The sequence below is a fragment of the Coregonus clupeaformis genome, chromosome 14, assembly GCF_020615455.1.
Source record: "Coregonus clupeaformis isolate EN_2021a chromosome 14, ASM2061545v1, whole genome shotgun sequence".
Classification (NCBI taxonomy): domain Eukaryota; kingdom Metazoa; phylum Chordata; class Actinopteri; order Salmoniformes; family Salmonidae; genus Coregonus; species Coregonus clupeaformis.
The window spans coordinates 46,981,834-46,997,918 of NC_059205.1; positions in this window are offsets into that span (position 1 = coordinate 46,981,834).

A 16,085-nucleotide genomic window follows, 5' to 3' on the forward strand; every position below is an offset into this window, starting at 1 on the left:
CTTGAGTGGCCTGCACAGAGCCTTGACCTCAACCCCATCGAACACCTTTGGGATGAATTGGAACGCTGACTGCGAGCCAGGCCTAATCGCCCAACATCAATGCCCGACCTCACTAATGCTCTTGTGGCTGAATGGAAGCAAGTCCCTGCAGCAATGTTCCAACATGGAACGCCTTCCCAGAAGAGTAGAGGCTGTTATAGTAGCAAAGGGGGGACCAAATCCATATTAATGCCCATGATTTTGGAATGAGATGGTCGACGATCAGGTGTCCACATACTTTTGGTAATGTAGTGTATATATGAACCATGACTGCATTGGTTTGATCTCTACAATATTACATTTACATTTTAGCCATTTAGCAGACGCTCTTTTTCCAGAGCGACTTACAGTTAGTGAGTGCATACATTTAATTCTTTATACTGGCCCCCCGTGGGAATCGAACCCACAACCCTGGCGTTGCAAACGCCATGCTCTACCAACTGAGCTACATCCCTGCCGGCCATTCCCTCCCCTACCCTGGACGACGCTGGGCAAATTGTGCGCCGCCCCATGGGTCTCCCGGTCGTGGCCGGCTACGACAGAGCCTGGATTCGAACCATGCTGTGTCATGTCTGACCTACCCTGGACCTGAGGACCTTCGCATGCACAGAGCATTCCCACATTAACATAGCTTAAAGGTTGTTGCAGTCCAGCACTCGGGACGTGTTGGGATTTATGGAAGTGAAGCGCCCCACTGTGACTTGTCCTCCCACTTCCCGGGCCTGTAACAGTAAACCCTGGAATTACGAGGAATTCCCAACAGTCTCCAGAGTCACTGTGGGGAAGAGGTGAGGAGCGGAGTCTCAAACAAGGGTCATGCTCAATCCTAAACACTTGACCTTTGACCTCGTTACACAAGAGTTTCAATATTCCATGGAGGGGCAGAGGTTTTGAGTGAGAGACTAAGACAAGCATGCAAAGCAAGCAAACTGAAATCGACTTTTTCAACCAAGATGAACAAACTATTGACATTATGTCCTAATTATAAGACAGATTTTCCATGATCAAAAACACAATAGTAGTTATTACTATGTAACAACTATCAACTGCACGCTGCCATACATTACTTTAATTTCCTTGTATGTGGTTTAGCGCAACTTCATCTAAACTCAGAGATATATAGAGGACTGTATCTGTCTCTATTCGTTTTTAGCATGGACATTGGCATTGAGGGCTTCCTATTTTAAAGTAGTCAACTTGGTGGGGATTGCTATGGGATCACTCAGCCAATGAAGAATAAGAAAATGGACTACTTTAAAATGGAGATAGCCTCAATGGTGCTGCCCATGCTGTCACAGACGCTATAATGGCACAGATACAAAGATGAGTCCTCTATGCCTAGATCCAAACTGTTACAGACCTATATCCATCCTGCCCTGCCTTTCGAAAGTATTTGAAAGCCAAGTTAACAAACAGATCACCGACCATTTCGAATCCCACCGTACCTTCTCCGCTATGCAATCCGGTTTCCGAGCTGGTCATGGGTGCACTTCAGCCACGCTCAAGGTCCTAAACGATATTATAACCGCGATCGATAATAGACAGTACTGTGCAGCCGTCTTCATCGACCTGGCCAAGGCTTTCGACTCTGTCAACCACCGCATTCTTATTGGCAGACTAAATAGCCTTGGTTTCTCAAATGACTGCCTCGCCTGGTTCACCAACTACTTCTCAGATAGAGTTCAATGTGTCAAATCGGAGTGCCTGTTGTCTGGACCTACGGCAGTCTCTATGGGGATGCCACAGGGTTCAATTCTTGGGCCGACTCTTTTCTCTGTGTATATCAATGATGTCGCTCTTGCTGCTGGTGACTCTCAGATCCACCTCTACGCAGATGACACCATTTTGTATACATCTGGCCCTTCATTGGACACTGTGTTAACAAACCTCCAAACGAGCTTCAATGCCATACAACACTCCTTCAGTAGCCTCCAACTGCTCTTAAACACTAGTAAAACTAAATGCATGCTCTTCAATCGAACGCTGCTGGCACCCGCCCACCCGACTAGAATCACTACTCTCGACGGGTCTGACCTAGAGTATGTGGACAACTACAAATACCTAGGTGTATGGTTAGACTGTAAACTCTCCTTCCAGACTCACATTAAGAATCTCCAATCCAAAGTTAAATCTAGAATCGGCTTCCTATTTCGCAACAAAGCCTCCTTCACTCATGCTGCCAAACATGCCCTCGTAAAACTGACTATCCTACCGATCCTTGACTTCGGCGATGTCATTTACAAAATAGCCTCCAACACTCTACTCAGCAAATTGGATGTAGTCTATCACAGTGCCATCCGTTTTGTCTCCAAAGCCCCATACACTACCCACCACTGTGACCTGTACGCTCTTGTTGGCGGGTCCTCACTACATGTTCGTCGTCAAACCCACTGGCTCCAGGCCATCTATAAATCATTGCTAGGCAAATCCCCGCCTTATCTTAGCTCATTGGTCACCATAGCAGCACCCACCCGTAGTCTGCGCTCCAGCAGGTATATCTCACTGGTCATCCCCAAAGCCAACACCTCCTTTGGCCGCCATTCCTTCCAGTTCTCTGCTGCCAATGACTGGAACGAATTGCAAAAATCTCTGAAGCTGGAGACTCTTATCTCCCTCACTAACTTTAAGCATCAGTTGTCAGAGCACCTTACCGATCACTGCACCTGTACACAGCCCATCTGAAATTAGCCCACCCAACTACCTCATCCCTATATTGTTATTTATTTTGCTCATTTGCACCCCAGTATCTCTATTTGCACATCATCTCTTGCACATCTATCATTCCAGTGTTAATACTAATTGTAATTATTTTTCACTATAGCCTATTTATTGCCTTACCTCCATAACTTGCTACATTTGCACACACTGTATATATATTTTCTGTTGTATTTTTTGACTTTATGTTTTTTTACCCCATATGTAACTCTGTGTTGTTGTTTTTATCGCACTGCTTTGCTTTATCTTGGCCAGGTCGCAGTTGTAAATGAGAACTTGTTCTCAACTGGCTTACCTGGTTAAATAAAGGTGAAATAAAAAATAAATAAAAATCTATCTCTATGATCTAAACTAGCCTTTAAAACTGATGCTTGGCTGCGTATGATAACCCTAGCGTTATGAGGCCTCAACTTCTCCCCCATCCATTTACAGTAAATGATATCCCATTTTCCATCCCCTCTGACCTGAGAGTGTAGCCCCTGAGCTGTAGGTGTAGTTTCTGGCTGAGAAGCTGTAAGGGACCACAGTGGCCATTGGGGAATGACAGGACTCTCTCCATAGAGAAGGCAGACATCAGGATGATGGTTAGAAAGTGTGGATCCATCTGAAAAGCCACCATCAAAAGGAGACTATCACTGTCATACAACAGACAATAGGCAGTATTTCTCATGTACAAAATGCAGTGAAAATTGTTGATTTACCATACACACTGAAAACAAGGCGTCACCAAACCATTTGTTTACATCACAACATGAAAAACAAGACTACTGCAATGACACATGCCTGTGACATACACTAAGAAGGATTTAGAAAGTATTGTTATGTAATAGGCCCTACTTCATCATTATGTCAATCATTCTTGTGGTTTTCTTTTCTATAGACAAATTCACTCTCAATGGCCTACCTAGATAATTCAAGACAAATTGTTCAATAAATACAGACTAATTGAACAGAAAAAGAACAGACAGAAACTTACAGTTAACACTGAAATAGCCCACAGGTGTCGTCGGTCAGCAGTGATATATCCAAGTGCTATACTTAAACTGTTGAGTGAGTTTCATTGATGATGGTAGTAATAGATTGATGCGAGGGAGGGACCTCTTTTCAAACCAAATGATTGACTTTCAGGTGGGGGCGTAATAAGGAAGTGAAGGGGTTAACTTCACACTGAACTCTTGCCCCTCACTTACTAACATTGTCCTCAAAGTGGAGTTAAACTGGCTAAACTGGAGCTCAGATTGCTTATGACATGATAAAAACAAGTGATGACCAGTTATGGCAAGTACACAGGACTGGTGTTTCATGGTTTTCCCAGCATCTCCAACTCAACACAACAGTCAAGAAAAAAGGACATGGTTGTCTATTCTAATAAGGGCTCTATTCAATCCGTAGTGCTGAAGATCCGCTTTATAGCGCGATTGACAAATAAAGGCAATGTTCCCACGGTCGCGGAGACTGCATTCACAGTAAATGCTGCATATGTCGCCTCAATCGGGAATTACGTTTACATATTAACACGGATCTTCCGCGATACTTCGGTGATATTGATTTAATCCAGCCCTAAATTATTGTGACATCTGAAAAAGAAGCCTTGTAATTTCAGTCTGTGCTTAAAACAATGCATCATTTGAAGTCATTTTTTCTTGAAGGTCTTTCCAGGTTCCGTAGTTCTTCTGTGGCACCTACGTTTATTGTATTATCTCTAACCATGCTCTATAACTGTTGTGGAAAAGTCCAAGGTACTATAGTAGCCTGGTAAAGCAGTGTAAACTCAAAGACAAGGAGGAGGGGGTAAGTTACTGGAGGGGGTTAGGGAGGAGAGGTGAGGTGTTTGTTTCTTGTAGCTATGGCATGAAAACAGGTCACAGTCACAGGAGTTGGCTACAGCCCATACGACTTCTGGAACCAGGCTATAGGACAAGTCTACAATCTAAAGGAAAAGAGTCCAGGGCACAGTGCAGTGTGTCCTGTATGGGGACTGTCTTCAGATTCTGTGGGGGGCCATAGTGAGTGCAGGCCCCTGGCCTGTCTGGCCCCTGGTCCTTACGGGGCCTTGCTCTTACAGGACTGGCAGCAGGCCTTCCTGTAGAACCAGTGTGTACACAGCCTCACCTTCAGTACCAGGGCACAGTTGGCCGTCGCTTTGTCCTGACATACCTTTTCAATTTGGGGAGAAGAGGGGGGACAATATTACAGTGGCCATTTTGACAGACACAGACAGACAGACAGACAGGCAGACAGACAGACAGAGACAGACAGACAGGCAGACAGACAGAGACCGAGACAGGCAGACAGGCAGACAGACAGACAGTGTTCTTCCTACCTGGGGTCTCTGTGGGACAGGTCTGCACCTCACACGTCTGCCTGGCCTCAGGTTTGAGGGCGGAGTCACAGCTGTGGCCTAGCTCCTCCCCCTGGTAGCACTTTACCTCCTGAACGCGGCCCCTGCTGCCACACGTCTTACTGCACTGTGACAGGAGAGGAGAAGCAATGACATCACTCACATACAGGATCAAAAAGCAATGTCCACATTTGCACTCGAGAAGGTAGAGAGTGAGAGCATCTCACACACAACCTGCTATTGTTCTTTCACATTAACTAAACTAAGACTTAAACACTGATAAAATTGTATAACAAACACTGGCATGAGCTAGAGGAGACTGCCCAAAACAGAGTGCGATGGAGAGGAGTCATCGATGGCCTTAAGTAAGTGAGTAACAGTGACAGGGGTTGGATTGATCTAATGATAGGTACCTGAGACCAGGAAGTGGTAAACCACTTGGAGCAGGGCCTCTCGAAGCAGGCGGAGCTCTCCTCGGGTTGTGTTGAGCGGTTAACAAAGAAACTGGTCCTCCTATATGCTTAATTTAGTGTTATTTATGCAACTTTAATTGTGATACAAACGTTGGGCTATATGTTTTGATTTTTTATACATTCTAAGGCTGCATGATGCGTCTCCAATGATGATTTGAAAAAAGTATCATGAAAGGCATGAGCTCTGCTTTGTTTTTTGCGCAGGCTGCACACACTTCATCAGTCTCTCATTCACAATTTGACAAGCACTTGATAATGCCTCGAATTTCCCGGTGGCATCCCCTTTGTGTGGCCGTAATGCCCCCTAAAACAATCCAGTGGCCGTTGTGCCCTTGGGCTGAATATAATAATTATAATTCCCTTCTCCCGGCTGTGTGCTCCGAAGCACCTCTCACTCACATGGCTCTCTCAGATATCTCAATTCTTATTAGCCAATGCCCGTCACGTGATCGGGTCCTTCTCACAGGCTACAAGTGAAGACAAACACATTGAGGTCACAACTGTGCGCATCCTTATTGAATTCCAAGGTGCATATTGAAGATGTTGGAAGAACTGTCCACATTTACTTTTCGTTAACCAACAAGATGAGCAGGCCTAACGAACAGCAAAAGCACTAGCCTATGTCAGTCTACTATCCCCCATAGTACAAAAGTTGACCTATTCTATTCTGTGCGAGAAAGAAATATTCCAAACATAGTGTGGAACAGTTGTGGGATGTGATAGATCCCAAATTAATACAACCACTAGCATCAAACAATTTTTTTAAAGCAATGAGGTTTGACGCAACAGATAGAACATTTAGCTTAAAATGTTGATTTTAGGCTATACTCCTGTTGTAAAGAGAAGCAATGTGCTTAATATTAGGAAAGTTGATAAATAAATATAGTAAGCCTATAGAAAGCTGATGTGATCCTCCTCTTTTTAAGAGGCCATCGAAACTCTGTTTTTTCGAAATTCTGTTTTGCATAGCCTATAAAAATATAAGCTCATGGGCTATCATGAAGTGTTTGATTGGATTTTCGATCACATTTGCATTGATGTCAGAGTGATTAGAGGGACAATAGAGTGCTGAATACCAGGCAGTTAGCAAGTTTGGCTACTAATGACCATCAGCAGCATCAGAGCTTGAAGAAGCCTAATTACCGTGACTAAACGGTCACGTGGAATTTGACTGCCGTCATGACTCGTGACCGCTGGTGTGGCGGTAATATGGTCACCGTAACAGCCCTAATTCACACCATCAGGTCCTAGTCCTGTCACGACTTCCGCCGAGGCTGCCTCCCCTCCTTGTTCGGGCAGGCATCGGCGTTCGTCGTCACCGGCTTACTAGCCACTGCCGCTCCATATATCATCATTCCATTTGTCTTGTCTTGTCAATAACACACACCTGGTTCATATCCCCTCATTAGTCCGTGTATAAGCTATCCAGCGCAACTGTGTACGACGGCATAAACTCTGTATTCGGTGATTTACCCTCCTGCGCCTGACTCCTTCTAATCACACTCATCACAAGTCCTGGTCCATGAGAACCCCAATCTGATGTTACAGTAAAACCTGTCATATGGGATATCTCACCTTGGTGGACACTCTTTCCCAGTGCAGAATTCATGTGTGGGTTCAGGTCTGGTCATGGCGTCACAGTAAGTCTTGTCCACCTCAGAGCCATCGTAGCGGACACACAGAGTATAGGACGTACTGATACCTGGCAGAGCATAGACTACCAATATAATACTTAAACTCACACAGGTGTTGAACAATCAGGCTTAAACTAAATATCCCAGTGAACATGCATCGTTTATGTTCATTTTGTTCATGAGACTAAACTATCTTTAGTGGGAGGTATTATTAATGTGGAGAGAAGAGACAATAAATAATTTGCCAGTACCGGTATGTGTGTTTGTTGATGTTGGTGTAATGTATGTGAACGTGTGTGAGAGTATGTGTGTAAAGTGTGTGTACAATGTGTATGTGTACATTGTATGTGTGGTTGGTAGCTGCACCTGTGGTACATGTTGAACTGCAGGGTACATACGCAGATACCTTCCATCTGTACATGTCAGCAAGGCTGATGTCATGGTCTAGCATTCCCACCTAAAAACTCATTGCTGCTGGAACACACGGGAGAGAGAGGGAGAAATAATGATAAAACCGGAGGATGAGAGGAGACACAGAAGGAGAAAGGTGATTGAATGTCTGAATTGAACTAAATTGAACCAAACTGAACCTAACAATGTAGCTAATTAATATAAAGGTAGGTAGTATTGGGGGGAAACCAAGTCATGAAGGTGCAAAGAGCCAACAAACAACATCAAACAAAAGCACATCTATTTGGGCAGACCCTCCTCACACCCACTCCCCAAAGCTTTCCCCCCACCCATTTACATTTACGTCATTTAGCAGACGCTCTTATCCAGAGCGACTTACAAATTGGTGCATTCACCCTATAGCCAGTGGGATAACCACTTTACAAATGTTTCTTTTTATTAAAATTTTTATTTCTTAAAAAAAAAAAATGTTCCTTTTTTAAATTATTTTTATTATATATATATATATATATATATATTTTTTTTATATATATATATATATATATATATATTTTTTTTTTAGGGGGAGGGGGAAGGTAGAAGGATTACTTTATCCTATCCCAGGTATTCCTTAAAGAGGTGGGGTTTCAAATGTCTCCGGAAGGTGGTGAGTGACTCCGCTGTCCTGGCGTCGTGAGGGAGCTTGTTCCACCATTGGGGTGCCAGAGCAGCGAACAGTTTTGACTGGGCTGAGCGGGAACTATGCTTCCGCAGAGGAAGGGGAGCCAGCAGGCCAGAGGTGGATGAACGCAGTGCCCTCGTTTGGGTGTAGGGACTGATCAGAGCATGAAGGTACGGAGGTGCCGTTCCCCTCACAGCTCCATAGGCAAGCACCATGGTCTTGTAACAGATGCGAGCTTCAACTGGAAGCCAGTGGAGTGTGCGGAGGAGCGGGGTGACGTGAGAGAACTTGGGAAGGTTGAACACCAGACGGGCTGCGGCATTCTGGATGAGTTGTAGGGGTTTAATGGCACAGGCAGGGAGCCCAGCCAACAGCGAGTTGCAGTAATCCAGACGGGAGATGACAAGTGCCTGGATTAGGACCTGTGCCGCTTCCTGTGTAAGGCAGGGTCGTACTCTCCGAATGTTGTAGAGCATGAACCTGTAGGATCGGGTCACCGCCTTGATGTTAGCGGAGAACGACAGGGTGTTGTCCAGGGTCACGCCAAGGCTCTTCGCACTCTGGGAGGAGGACACAACGGCGTTGTCAACCGTGATGGCGAGATCATGGAACGGGAGGAAGAGCAGCTCCGTCTTGCCAAGGTTCAGCTTGAGGTGGTGATCCGTCATCCATACTGATATGTCTGCCAGACATGCAGAGATGCGATTCGCCCCCTGGTTATCAGAAGGGGGAAAGGAGAAGATTAGTTGTGTATCGTCAGCGTAGCAATGATAGGAGAGGCCATGTGAGGATATGACAGAGCCAAGTGACTTGGTGTATAGCGAGAATAGGAGAGGGCCTAGAACTGAACCCTGGGGGACACCAGTGGTGAGAGCACGTGGTGCGGAGACAGCTTCTCGCCACGCCACTTGGTAGGAGCGACCGGTCAGGTAGGACGCAATCCAAGAGTGAGCCGCGCCGGAGATGCCCAGCTCGGAGAGGGTGGAGAGGAGGATCTGATGGTTCACAGTATCAAAGGCAGCAGACAGGTCTAGAAGGACAAGAGCAGAGGAGAGAGAGTTAGCTTTAGCAGTGCGGAGAGCCTCCGTGACACAGAGAAGAGCAGTCTCAGTTGAATGACCAGTCCTGAAACCTGACTGGTTTGGATCAAGAAGGTCATTCTGAGAGAGATAGCAAGAGAGTTGGCTAAAGACGGCACGCTCAATAGTTTTGGAAAGAAAAGAAAGAAGGGATACTGGTCTGTAGTTGTTGACATCAGAGGGATCGAGTGTTGGTTTTTTGAGAAGGGGTGCAACTCTCGCTCTCTTGAAGACGGAAGGGACATATCCAGCGGTCAAGGATGAGTTGATCAGCGAGGTGAGGTAGGGGAGAAGGTCACCGGAGATGGTCTGGAGAAGAGAGGAGGGGATGGGGTCAAGCGGGCAGGTTGTTGGGCGGCCTGCAGTCACAAGTCGCGAGATTTTATCTGGAGAGAGAGGGGAGAAAGAAGTCAAAGCATAGGGTAGGGCAGTGTGAGCAGGACCAGCAGTGTCATTAGACTTAACAAACGAGGATCGGATGTCGTCTATCTTCTTTTCAAAGTGGTTGACGAAGTCATCCACAGAGAGGGAGGAGGGGGGGGTTCAGCAGGGGAGGAGAATGTGGCAAAGAGCTTCCTAGGGTTAGAGGCATATCCTTGGAATTTAGAGTGGTAGAAAGTGGCCTTAGCAGCAGAAACAGATGAAGAAAATGTAGAGAGGAGGGAGTGAAAAGATGCCAGGTCCGCAGGGAGTCTAGTTTTCTTCCATTTCCGCTCAGCTGCCCGGAGCTCTGTTCTGTGAGCTCGCAATGAGTCATCAAGCCACGGAGCTGGAGGGGGAGGACCGAGCCGGCCGGGAGGATAGGGGACACAGAGAGTCAAAGGATGCAGAAAGGGAGGAGAGGAGGGTTGAGGAGGCAGAATCAGGAGATTGGAGGGAGAAGGATTGAGCAGAGGGAAGAGATGATAGGATGGAAGAGGAGAGAGTAGTGGGAGAGAGAGAGCGAAGGTTGCGGCGGCGCATTACCATCTGTGTAGGGGCAGAGTGAGTAGTGTTGGAGGAGAGCGAGAGAGAAAAGGATACAAAGTAGTGGTCGGAGACATGGAGGGGAGTTGCAGTGAGATTAGTAGAAGAGCAGCATCTAGTAAAGATGAGGTCAAGCGTATTGCCTGCCTTGTGAGTAGGGGGGACGGTGAGAGGGTGAGGTCAAAAGAGGAGAGGAGTGGAAAGAAGGAGGCAGAGAGAAATGAGTCAAATGTAGACGTAGGGAGGTTGAAATCCCCCAAAACTGTGAGGGGTGAGCCATCCTCAGGAAAGGAGCTTATCAAGGCGTCAAGCTCATTGATGAACTCTCCAAGGGAACCTGGAGGGCGATAGATGACAAGGATATTAAGCTTAAATGGGCTAGTGACTGTGACAGCATGGAATTCAAATGAGGAGATAGACAGATGGGTTAGGGGAAAAATTGAGAATGTCCACTTGGGAGAGATGAGGATTCCTGTGCCACCACCCCTCTGACCAGATGCTCTCGGGGTATGCGAGAACACATGGTCAGACGAGGAGAGAGCAGTAGGAGTAGCAGTGTTTTCAGTGGTAATCCATGTTTCCGTCAGCGCCAGGAAGTCGAGGGACTGGAGGGTAGCATAGGCTGGGAAGAAGTCAGCCTTGTTGGCAGCAGAACGGCAGTTCCAGAGGCTGCCTGAGACCTGGAACTCCAGGTGTGTGGTGCGTGCAGGGACCACCAAGGCAGCTCACCTCTCTGTGTTCGGGGCCTGTACCGGTGCCACCTGCTGGAGGTTGAAGCACTCTGTCCCATTGGGCTCTGGTTCGAAGAGGAGTCCATAAGGGGCGTTGTCCTCGGCCGTGCCCCCTTGGAGGTTGAGGCTGCCTGTGTAGATCTCCAGCCGGGTCAGGCTATTGTCCAGGGAGCTGCTGGAGTTGAGCTCCAGGAGAGGGCAGAGGATGGAGCCGTCCTGGCAGGCTCTTCTGGGGCCTCCAGGCTCCGGTGGAGGGGCTTGCATAGTCGATGGGTGACGTTTGGACCGGGAGAGTCACTGTCGATCAAGTTTGAGTCTGTCCCTGGTGGTGTACAGTGAGGGAAAAAAGTATTTGATCCCCTGCTGATTTTGTATGTTTGCCCACTGACAAAGACATGATCAGTCTATAATTTTAATGGTAGGTTTATTTGAACAGTGAGAGACAGAATAACAAGAAAAAAATCCAGAAAAATGCATGTCAAAAATGTTATAAATTGATTTGCATTTTAATGAGGGAAATACGTATTTGACCCCTCTGCAAAACATGACTTAGTACTTGTTGGCAATCACAGGGGTCAGACGTTTCTTGTAGTTGGCCACCAGGTTTGCACACATCTCAGGAGGGATTTTGTCCAACTCCTCTTTGCAGATCTTCTCCAAATCATTAAGGTTTCGAGGCTGACGTTTGGCAACTCGAACCTTCAGCTCCTTCCACAGATGTTATATGGGATTAAGGTCTGGAGACTGGCTAGGCCACTCCAGGACCTTAATGTGCTTCTTCTTGAGCCACTCCTTTGTTGCCTTGGCCGTGTGTTTTGGGTCATTGTCATGCTGGAATACCCATCCACGACCCATTTTCAATGCCCTGGCTGAGGGAAGGAGGTTCTCACCCAAGATTTGACGGTACATGGCCCCGTCCATCGTCCCTTTGATACGGTGAAGTTGTCCTGTCCCCTTAGCAGAAAAACACCCCACAGAGCATAATGTTTCCACCTCCATGTTTGACAGTGGGGATGGTGTTCTTGGGGTCATAGGCAGCATTCCTCCTCCTCCAAACACGGCGAGTTGAGTTGATGCCAAAGAGCTCGATTTTGGTCTCATTTGACCACAACACTTTCACCCAGTTCTCCTCTGAATCATTCAGATGTTCATTGGCAAACTTCAGACGGGCCTGTATATGTGCTTTCTTGAGCAGGGGGACCTTGCGGGCGCTGCAGGATTTCAGTCCTTCACAGCGTATTGTGTTACCAATTGTTTTCCTGGGGACTATGGTCCCAGCTGCCTTGAGATCATTGACAAGATCCTCCCGTGTAGTTCTGGGCTGATTCCTCACCGTTCTCATGATCATTGCAACTCCACGAGGTGAGATCTTGCATGGAGCCCCAGGCCGAGGGAGATTGACAGTTATTTTGTGTTTCTTCCATTTGCGAATAATCGCACCAACTGTTGTCACCTTCTCACCAAGCTGCTTGGCGATGGTCTTGTAGCCCATTCCAGCCTTGTGTAGGTCTACAATCTTGTCCCTGACATCCTTGGAGAGCTCTTTGGTCTTGGCCATGGTGGAGAGTTTGGAATCTGATTGATTGATTGCTTCTGTGGACAGGTGTCTTTTATACAGGTAACAAGCTGAGATTAGGAGCACTCCCCTTTAAGAGTGTGCTCCTAATCTCAGCTCGTTACCTGTATAAAAGACACCTGGGAGCCAGAAATCTTTCTGATTGAGAGGGGGTCAAATACTTATTTCCCTAATTAAAATGCAAATCAATTTATAACATTTTTGACATGCGTTTTTCTGGATTTTTTTCTTGTTATTCTGTCTCTCACTGTTCAAATAAACCTACCATTAAAATGATAGACTGATCATTTCTTTGTCAGTGGGCAAACGTACAAAATCAGCAGGGGATCAAATACTTTTTTCCCTCACTGTATGTCGGAGTGGCATTGACTAAAATACAGTATATACATATGAGATGAGTAAAACAGTATGTAAACATTATTAAAGTGACTAGTGTTCCATTATTAAAGTGGCCAGTGATTCCATGTCTATGTACAGTGGGGAAAAAAAGTATTTAGTCAGCCACCAATTGTGCAAGTTCTCCCACTTAAAAAGATGAGAGAGGCCTGTCATTTTCATCATAGGTACACGTCAACTATGACAGACAAATTGAGAAGAAAAAAATCCAGAAAATCACATTGTAGGATTTTTAATGAATTTATTTGCAAATTATGGTGGAAAATAAGTATTTGGTCACCTACAAACAAGCAAGATTTCTGGCTCTCACAGACCTGTAACTTCTTCTTTAAGAGGCTCCTCTGTCCTTCACTTGTTACCTGTATTAATGGCACCTGTTTGAACTTGTTATCAGTATAAAAGACACCTGTCCACAACCTCAAACAGTCACACTCCAAACTCCACTATGGCCAAGACCAAAGAGCTGTCAAAGGACACCAGAAACAAAATTGTAGACCTGCACCAGGCTGGGAAGACTGAATCTGCAATAGGTAAGCAGCTTGGTTTGAAGAAATCAACTGTGGGAGCAATTATTAGGAAATGGAAGACATACAAGACCACTGATAATCTCCCTCGATCTGGGGCTCCACGCAAGATCTCACCCCGTGGGATCAAAATGATCACAAGAACGGTGAGCAAAAATCCCAAAACCACACGGGGGGACCTGGTGAATGACCTGCAGAGAGCTGGGACCAAAGTAACAAAGCCTACCATCAGTAACACACTACGCCGCCAGGGACTCAAATCCTGCAGTGCCAGACGTGTCCCCCTGCTTAAGCCAGTACATATCCAGGCCCGTCTGAAGTTTGCTAGAGTGCATTTGGATGATCCAGAAGAGGATTGGGAGAATGTCATATGGTCAGATGAAACCAAAATATAACTTTTGGTAAAAACTCAACTCGTCGTGTTTGGAGGACAAAGAATGCTGAGTTGCATCCAAAGAACACCATACCTACTGTGAAGCATGGGGGTGGAAACATCATGCTTTGGGGCTGTTTTTCTGCAAAGGGACCAGGACGACTGATCCGTGTAAAGGAAAGAATGAATGGGGCCATGTATCGTGAGATTTTGAGTGAAAACCTCCTTCCATCAGCAAGGGCATTGAAGATGAAACGTGGCTGGGTCTTTCATCATGACAATGATCCCAAACACACCGCCCGGGTAACGAAGGAGTGGCTTCGTAAGAAGCATTTCAAGGTCCTGGAGTGGCCTAGCCAGTCTCCAGATCTCAACCCCATAGAAAATCTTTGGAGGGAGTTGAAAGTCCGTGTTGCCCAGCGACAGCCCCAAAACATAACTGCTCTAGAAGAGATCTGCATGGAGGAATAGGCCAAAATACCAGCAACAGTGTGTGAAAACCTTGTGAAGACTTACAGAAAACGTTTGACCTGTGTCATTGCCAACAAAGGGTATATAACAAAGTATTGAGAAGCTTTTGTTATTGACCAAATACTTATTTTCCACCATAATTTTCAAATAAATTCATAAAAAATCCTACAATGTGATTTTCTGGAAATGTTTTTATCATTTTGTCTGTCATAGTTGACGTGTACCTATGATGAAAATTACAGGCCTCTCTCATCTTTTTAAGTGGGAGAACTTGCACAATTGGTGGCTGACTAAATACTTTTTCCCCCACTGTATATAGGGCAGCATCCTCTAATGTGCAGGGTTGAGTAGCCGGGTGGTAGACAGCTAGTGATGGCTATTTAACAGTCTGATGGCCTTGAGATAGAAGCTGTTTTTCAGTCTCTCGGTCCCAGCTTTGATGCACCTGTACTGACCTCACCTTCTGGATGATAGTGGGGTGAACAGGCCGTGGCTCAGGTGGTTGATGTCCTTGATGATATTTTTGGCCTTCCTATGACATCGGGTGCTGTAGGTGTCCTGGAGGGCAGGCAGTGTGCCTCCAGTGATGCGTTGGGCAGATCGCACCACCCTCTGGAGAGCCCTGCGGTTGCGTGCGGTGCAGTTGCCGTACCAGGCGGTGATACAGCCCGACAGGATGCTCTCAATTGTGCATCTGTAAAAGATTCTGAGCCTAATTTCTTCAGCCTCCTGATGTTGAAGAGGCGCTGTTGTGCCTTCTTCACCACACTGTCTGTGTGGGTGGACCATTTCAGATCGTCAGTGACGTGTATGCCGAGGAACTTGAAGCTTTCCACCTTCTCTACTACGGTCCCATCGATGTGGATAGGGGCGTGCTCCCTCTGCTGTTTCCTGAAGTCCACGATCAGCTCCTTTGTTTTGTTAACATTGAGGGAGAGGTTATTTTCCTGGCACCACTCTGCCAGGGCCCTCACCTCCCTGTAGGCTGTCTCGTCATTGTTGGTAATCAGGCCTACTACTGTTGTGTCGTCTGCAAACTTGATGATTGAGTTGGAGGCGTACGTGGCCACGCAGTCATGGGTGAACAGGGAGTGCAGGAGGGGGCTGTGCACGCACCCTTGTGAGGCCCCTGTGTTGAGTATCAGCGAAGTGGAAGTGTTGTTAACTACCTTCACCACCTGGGGGCGGCCCGTCAGGAAGTCCAGGACCCAGTTGCACATGGCGGGGTTCAGAACCAGGGTCCGGAGCTTAATGATGAGCTTGGAGGGTACTATGGTGTTGAAGGCTGAGCTTTAGTCAATGGACAGCATTCTGACGTAGGTATTCCTCTTGTCCAGATGGGATAGGGCAGTGTGCAGTGTGATGGCGTTTTTATCGTCTGTGGATCTATTGGGGCGGTAAGCAAATTGAAGTGGGTCTAGGGTGTCAGGTAAGGTGGAGGTGATATGACCCTTAACTAGTCTCTCAAAGCACTTCATGATGACCGAAGTGAGTGCTACGGGGCGATAGTCATTTAGTTCAGTTACCTTTGCTTTCTTGGGTACAGGAACAATGGTGGACAAGATAATCAAAAGTATGTTGCAAGTAAGGCATTAGAGTACAATATTGTGCATGAGAAAAGTTTGCTTACAGGCAACCTACTGGTCTAAGGAACAATTGCAAGACCTGTGGCCTGGGTATCAAGACCAGTAAATA